Source organism: Macaca mulatta, chromosome 1 (assembly GCF_049350105.2).
Source record: "Macaca mulatta isolate MMU2019108-1 chromosome 1, T2T-MMU8v2.0, whole genome shotgun sequence".
In the NCBI taxonomy this organism is placed as follows: Eukaryota; Metazoa; Chordata; class Mammalia; order Primates; family Cercopithecidae; genus Macaca; species Macaca mulatta.
In genome coordinates, this window is record NC_133406.1 from 586,910 (window position 1) to 595,618 (window position 8,709).

Consider the following 8,709-nt stretch of genomic DNA (forward strand, 5'->3'; position numbering starts at 1 on the left):
ATGGATATTTGTAATTGAAATTGCTTTGTTAAATGTATAAACCCTTTTAACTGAAATTTTCATGAAAGGGTTATTTCTGAGAATTTGAAAAGCATAGAATTATGTAGATAATACAAAATAACATTTTTTACTTTTAACCCTTAGAGGCACAAATTTAGGAATAATGTAACATTTCCCTCCAGGATGTGTTTGGAGACAACCGATATATCCAAAACTTTGGTTTTTGCATTTCAAGCAGATTATAGAATGGTCTTCTTTACACCATAGCATATGACTTTGAAATAATTCATGTAGAACATTGGCTGAGTCAACAAATTATATGACCTCCCTGTGTCTTAAGTCTTCAGAGTGTTTCAGATTTTGTAACCTGAGTGATATTTCAATAAACAGTTCTCTGTTCAATGTGTTTATTTTGGTGGAGTTACAAATTTGAAATTCCAGGTGTGATGGTCAGAGGATCCATACCTCTTAGAACACTCCACTAAACGACTTTCCAAAATGTAACCACTATTAAAAGTTTTATGTTTATGGTCCCAAAACAACACATTCATTATAAAAAATTTACAGATACAAACTTCAAGGAAGGAATAATCTACAGAAATTTAATGTGCCATTGAGTGTTGTAGTGTTTTATACTGAAAAGTTTATCAAGCATACTTTACCGTGTCAGTGTTAACATAAATCCACCTCCAAAAACTATGTGTATGTCACATGCGGATACATTCCAAGCACACGGAATGTGTTCAGTGATTGATCCAATCAGGAGTTATGCAGAATAGGTGCTAATCAACGCTACCCCGAGTGAGGATGCAGACACGGAGACGCAAAGGGCATCGGGGAATTTCCCCAAGTCAGACAGATGAGTGACAGGACAGCTGGACTCAAGACAGATGAGTAATGGGGCAGCTGGACTCAAGAACATGCCCCTAGAACCACGATGCTGCACTAACTCTTAATTGCAATTCCTGGTAACAGCTGAAGGATATTCTGATTATACTGTAGTCTGTATTTAGTAAACTTTTTAGAAAATAAACAGACCCAAAATGCAAAAGTCACTAGTGTACAGCTCAAGTAGTTCTTGCGAACTGAACTCACCACGGCCTGCCCAAAGATACACAATCAGAAGTGGGTTAGCCCCCAAGTAGACCCCAGCCTGCATTCCAATACCCTCCCCAAGAAAACTGACTCTGCCTTCCTATAAATTAGTTTTGTCTGGATTTGAAGTTTATGTAAATAAAGTCACAAAACATGCACTCTTTCATGCCTAGCTTTTACTAAACATTATGTAAGATTCAACCACATTTACATGTAGTTAGAGTGGTGGTTTGTTCATTCTTACTCTGTATTGTACGTATGCTACTATAACAATAAAGACCAATTTGTTTTGTTGTTCACGGCAGCTTGTTTTCTATTTATGGTTATAAATAATACCCTATCATTTTTAAGTTGAAACTCGTAACCTAATGAAATAGTCAGCACACCTTTACATCCATTAATAAAACACAAATTGCATAGTACAAGCTAAAAGGATAACACACAAAATTACAGCAGCTAAATTGACCATTTTGATTTTTATTAATTGGAGAAATTTATTGCAATCATTTAAGTTTTATAAAACTGTATGTTTTTAAAAATATATAAACCACCACAACAAATTCATTCAGTAAAATATTTCACCCACATTTTAAAACATGTATTTTGGTAAACACATATTTGCATTTCTGTTGCATATATAACCAGGAGTGGGATATCTGGGTCATAGATGGGCACATGTTCAGCTCTATCAGATACTATCAAACTGTTTTCCAGGTTTTATCAATGTATAGTCTCATTAGCAGTTATTTTAATCATCATAACCACACTGACAGATGTGCTATTTCGTTGTGGTTTTAAAGTGTCATTTTTTGACAACTAGCCAAGTTGAGCACCTTTTCGTGCATTTATGGGAATTTATTGGAATCATGGCTATCATATTCGTAAATGCGCATTCTACTCTTTTGTCATTTGTAAGTGGATTTTCTGCTTCCGTATTGATTTGTAGGAGTTTCTCCTCTATGTTCTATATGAATCCTTCATAGATATATCTATTATAAATATTTCCTTATTTTCTATGGGTTACTTTTTAACAATGAATATTTTTAAAAATAAATTCTAATTTAATGAAGTCCAATTTGCTCTGTTTTCTTTTAGGGTTAGCACTTTTCTGTTTAAGAAATACTTGTTTACCTCATGATTATAATGTGTTCTACATTTTCTTCTAAGATTACTTTACCTTTTATATTTCAATCTACAGCCCATCTGAACTATATTTTCTTCTCCTGTACTATAGGGATCAACATTCATTTTTCCCATGTGGATGTGCAGTGGAGTCAGAACTATTTATTAAAAGCATACTTCAGGGGGCGGAGCAAGATAGCCGAATAGGAACAGCTCCAGTCTCCAACTCCCAGCGCGAGCCACACAGAAGACCGGTGATTTCTGCATTTTCAACTGAGGTACTGGGTTCATCTCACTGGGGAGTGCCCGACGATCGGTGCTGGTCAGCTGCTGCAGCCCGACCAGCGAGAGCTGAAGCAGGGCGAGGCATTGCCTCACCTGGGAAGCGCAAGGGGGAAGGGAATCCCTTTTCCTAGCCAGGGGAACTGAGACACACAACACCTGGAAAATCGGGTAACTCCCACCCCAATACTGCGCTTTAAGCAAACAGGCACACCAGGAGATCATATCCCACACCTGGCCGGGAGGGTCCCACGCCCACGGAGCCTCCCTCATTGCTAGCACAGCAGTCTGTGATCTACCGGCAAGGCAGCAGCGAGGCTGGGGGAGGGGCGCCCGCCATTGCTGAGGCTTAAGTAGGTAAACAAAGCTGCTGGGAAGCTCGAACTGGGTGGAGCTCACAGCAGCTCAAGGAAACCTGCCTGTCTCTGTAGACTCCACCTCTGGGGACAGGGCAATAACAAACACAGCCCAAACCTCTGCAGACGCAAACGACTCTGTCTGACAGCTTTGAAGAGAGCGGTGGATCTCCCAACACGGAGGTTGAGATCTGAGAAGGGACAGACTCCCTGCTCAAGTGGGTCCCTGACCCCTGAGTAGCCTAACTGGGAGACATCCCCCACTAGGGGCAGTCTGATACCCCACACCTCACAGGGTGGAGTACACCCCTGAGAGGAAGCTTCCAAAGCAAGAATCAGACAGGTACACTCGCTGTTCAGAAATATTCTATCTTCTGCAGCCTCTGCTGCTGATACCCAGGCAAACAGGGTCTGGAGTGGACCTCAAGCAATCTCCAACAGACCTACAGCTGAGGGTCCTGACTGTTAGAAGGAAAACTATCAAACAGGAAGGACACCTACACCAAAACCCCATCAGTACATCACCATCATCAAAGACCAGAGGCAGATAAAACCACAAAGATGGGGAAAAAGCAGGGCAGAAAAGCTGGAAATTCCAAAAATAAGAGCGCATCTCCCCCTGCAAAGGAGCGCAGCTCATCGCCAGCAACGGATCAAAGCTGGACGGAGAATGACTTTGACGAGATGAGAGAAGAAGGCTTCAGTCCATCAAATTTCTCAGAGCTAAAGGAAGAATTACGTACCCAGCGCAAAGAAACTAAAAATCTTGAAAAAAAAGTGGAAGAATTGATGGCTACAGTAATTAATGCAGAGAAGGTCATAAACGAAATGAAAGAGATGAAAACCATGACACGAGAAATACGTGACAAATGCACAAGCTTCAGTAACCGACTCGATCAACTGGAAGAAAGAGTATCTGCGATTGAGGATCAAATGAATGAAATGAAGCAAGAAGAGAAACCAAAAGAAAAAAGAAGAAAAAGAAATGAACAAAGCCTGCAAGAAATATGGGATTATGTAAAAAGACCAAATCTACGTCTGATTGGGGTGCCTGAAAGTGAGGGGGAAAATGGAACCAAGTTGGAAAACACTCTTCAGGATATCATCCAGGAGAACTTCCCCAACCTAGTAGGGCAGGCCAACATTCAAATCCAGGAAATACAGAGAACACCACAAAGATACTCCTCGAGAAGAGCAACTCCAAGACAAATAATTGCCAGATTCACCAAAGTTGAAATGAAGGAAAAAATCTTAAGGGCAGCCAGAGAGAAAGGTCGGGTTACCCACAAAGGGAAGCCCATCAGACTAACAGCAGATCTCTCAGCAGAAACTCTCCAAGCCAGAAGAGAGTGGGGGCCAATATTCAACATTCTTAAAGAAAAGAATTTTAAACCCAGAATTTCATATCCAGCCAAATTAAGTTTCATAAGTGAAGGAGAAATAAAATCCTTTACAGATAAGCAAATGCTTAGAGATTTTGTCACCACTAGGCCTGCCTTACAAGAGACCCTGAAGGAAGCACTCAACATGGAAAGGAACAACCAGTACCAGCCATTGCAAAAACATGCCAAAATGTAAAGACCCTCAAGGCTAGGAAGACACTGCATCAACTAATGAGCAAAATAACCAGTTAATATCATAATGGCAGGATCAAGTTCACACATAACAATCTTAACCTTAAATGTAAATGGACTAAATGCTCCAATTAAAAGACACAGACTGGCAAACTGGATAAAGAGTCAAGATCCATCAGTCTGCTGTATTCAGGAGACCCATCTCACACGCAGAGACATACATAGGCTCAAAATAAAGGGATGGAGGAAGATTTACCAAGCAAATGGAGAACAAAAAAAAAGCGGGGGTTGCAATACTAGTCTCTGATAAAACAGACTTTAAACCATCAAAGATCAAAAGAGACAAAGAAGGCCATTACATAATGGTAAAGGGATCAATTCAACAGGAAGAGCTAACTATCCTAAATATATATGCACCCAATACAGGAGCACCCAGATTCATAAAGCAAGTCCTTAGAGACTTACAAAGAGACTTAGACTCCCATACAATAATAATGGGAGACTTCAACACTCCACTGTCAACATTAGACAGATCAACGAGACAGAAAGTTAACAAGGATATTCAGGAATTGAACTCATCTCTGCAGCAAGCAGACCTAATAGATATCTATAGAACTCTCCACCCCAAATCAACAGAATATACATTCTTCTCAGCACCACATCGTACTTACTCCAAAATCAACCACGTAATTGGAAGTAAAGCACTCCTCAGCAAATGTACAAGAACAGAAATTATAACAAACTGTCTCTCAGACCATAGTGCAATCAAACTAGAACTCAGGACTAAGAAACTCAATCAAAACTGCTCAACTACATGGAAACTGAACAACCTGCTCCTGAATGACTACTGGGTACATAACGAAATGAAGGCAGAAATAAAGATGTTCTTTGAAACCAATGAGAACAAAGATACAACATACCAGAATCTCTGGGACACATTTAAAGCAGTGTGTAGAGGGAAATTTATAGCACTAAATGCCCACAAGAGAAAGCAGGAAAGATCTAAAATTGACACTCTAACATCACAATTAAAAGAACTAGAGAAGCAAGAGCAAACACATCCGAAAGCTAGCAGAAGGCTAGAAATAACTAAGATCAGAGCAGAACTGAAGGAGATAGAGACACAAAAAACTCTCCAAAAAATCAATGAATCCAGGAGTTGGTTTTTTGATAAGATCAACAAAATTGACAGACCACTAGCAAGACTAATAAAGAAGAAAAGAGAGAAGAATCAAATCGACGCAATTAAAAATGATAAAGGGGATATCACCACCGACCCCACAGAAATACAAACTACCATCAGAGAATACTATAAACACCTCTACGCAAATAAACTGGAAAATCTAGAAGAAATGGATAATTTCCTGGACACTTACACTCTTCCAAGACTAAACCAGAAAGAAGTTGAATCCCTGAATAGACCAATAGCAGGCTCTGAAATTGAGGCAATAATTAATAGCCTACCAACCAAAAAAAGTCCAGGACCAGATGGATTCACAGCTGAATTCTACCAGAGGTACAAGGAGGAGTTGGTACCATTCCTTCTGAAACTATTCCAATCAATAGAAAAAGAGGGAATCCTCCCTAACTCATTTTAGGAGGCCAACATCATCCTGATACCAAAGCCTGGCAGAGACACAACACAAAAAGAGAATTTTAGACCAATATCCCTGATGAACATCGATGCAAAAATCCTCAATAAAATACTGGCAAATCGGATTCAGCAACACATCAAAAAGCTTATCCACCATGATCAAGTGGGCTTCATCCCTGGGATGCAAGGCTGGTTCAACATATGCAAATCAAAACATAATCCAGCATATAAACAGAACCAAAGACAAGAACCACATGATTATCTCAATAGATGCAGAAAAGGCTTTTGACAAAATTCAACAGCCCTTCAATGCTAAAAACGCTCAATAAATTCGGTATTGATGGAACGTACCTCAAAATAATAACAGCTATTTATGACAAACCCACAGCCAATATCATACTGAATGGGCAAAAACTGGAAAAATTCCCTTTGAAAACTGGCACAAGACAGGGATGCCCTCTCTCACCACTCCTATTCAACATAGTGTTGGAAGTTCTGGCTAGGGCAATTAGGCAAGAGAAAGAAATCAAGGGTATTCAGTTAGGAAAAGAAGAAGTCAAACTGTCCCTGTTTGCAGATGACATGATTGTATATTTAGAAATCCCCATTGTCTCAGCCCAAAATCTCCTTAAGCTGATAAGCAACTTCAGCAAAGTCTCAGGATACAAAATTAATGTGCAAAAATCACAAGCATTCTTATACACCAGTAACAGACAAACAGAGAGTCAAATCAGGAATGAACTTCCATTGACAATTGCTTCAAAGAGAATAAAATACCTAGGAATCCAACTTCCAAGGGATGTAAAGGACCTCTTCAAGGAGAACTACAAACCACTGCTCAGTGAAATCAAAGAGGACACAAACAAATGGAAGAACATACCATGCTCATGGATAGGAAGAATCAATATCGTGAAAATGGCCATACTGCCCAAGGTAATTTATAGATTCAATGCCATCCCCATCAAGCTACCAATGAGTTTCTTCACAGAACTGGAAAAAACTGCTTTAAAGTTCATATGGAACCAAAAAAGAGCCCGCATCTCCAAGACAATCCTAAGTCAAAAGAACAAAGCTGGAGGCATCACGCTACCTGACTTCAAACTATACTACAAGGCTACAGTAACCAAAACAGCATGGTACTGGTACCAAAACAGAGATATAGACCAATGGAACAGAACAGAGTCCTCAGAAATAATACCACACATCTACAGCCATCTGATCTTTGACAAACCTGAGAGAAACAAGAAATGGGGAAAGAATTCCCTATTTAATAAATGGTGCTGGGAAAATTGGCTAGCCATAAGTAGAAAGCTGAAACTGGATCCTTTCCTTACTCCTTATACGAAAATTAATTCAAGATGGATTACAGACTTAAATGTTAGACCTAATACCATAAAAATCCTAGAGGAAAACCTAGGTAGTACCATTCAGGACATAGGCATGGGCAAAGACTTCATGTCTAAAACATCAAAAGCAATGGCAGCAAAAGCCAAAATTGACAAATGGGATCTCATTAAACTAAAGAGCTTCTGCACAGCAAAAGAAACTACCATCAGAGTGAACAGGCAACCTACAGAATGGGAGAAAATTTTTGCAATCTACTCATCTGACAAAGGGCTAATATCCAGAACCTACAAAGAACTCAAACAAATTTACAGGAAAAAAACAAACAACCCCATCAAAAAGTGGGCAAAGGATATGAACAGACATTTCTCAAAAGAAGACATTCATACAGCCTACAGACACATGAAAAAATGCTCATCATCACTGGTCATCAGAGAAATGCAAATCAAAACCACAATGAGATACCATCTCACACCAGTTAGAATGGCAATCATTAAAAAGTCAGGAAACAACAGGTGCTGGAGAGGATGTGGAGAAATAGGAACACTTTTACACTGTTGGTGGGATTGTAAACGAGTTCAACCATTATGGAAAACAGTATGGCAATTCCTCAAGGATCTAGAACTAGATGTACCATATGACCCAGCCATCCCATTACTGGGTATATACCCAAAGGATTATAAATTATGCTGCTATAAAGACACATGCACACGTATGTTCATTGCAGCACTATTCACAATAGCAAAGACTTGGAATCAACCCAAAGGTCCATCAGTGACAGATTGGATTAAGAAAATGTGGCACATATACACCATGGAATAGTATGCAGCCATCAAAAAGGATGAGTTTGTGTCCTTTGTAGGGACATGGATGCAGCTGGAAACCATCATTCTTAGCAAACTATCACAAGAACAGAAAACCAAACACCACATGATCTCACTCATAGGTGGGAACTGAACAATGAGATCACTTGGACTCAGGAAGGGGAACATCTCACACAGGGGCCTATCATGGGGAGGGGGGAGGGATTGCACTGGGAGTTATACCTGATGTAAATGATGAGTTGATGGGTGCAGCACACCAACATGGCACAAGTATACATATGTAACAATCCTGCACGTTATGCACATGTACCCTACAACTTAAAGTATAATAAATTAATAAATAATTTAAAAAAAATAAAAAAATAAAAAAATAAAAAAAAATAAAATAAAAAGCATACTTCATTTCCCACTCTGAATGGCTGCCCTTGTCATAAACCTGGTGTACGTATAGGTTCTGATCCATTTCTAGGCTTTTTCTGTTCCATCTGTTCATTTGACCATTTGCACAGACACCATCC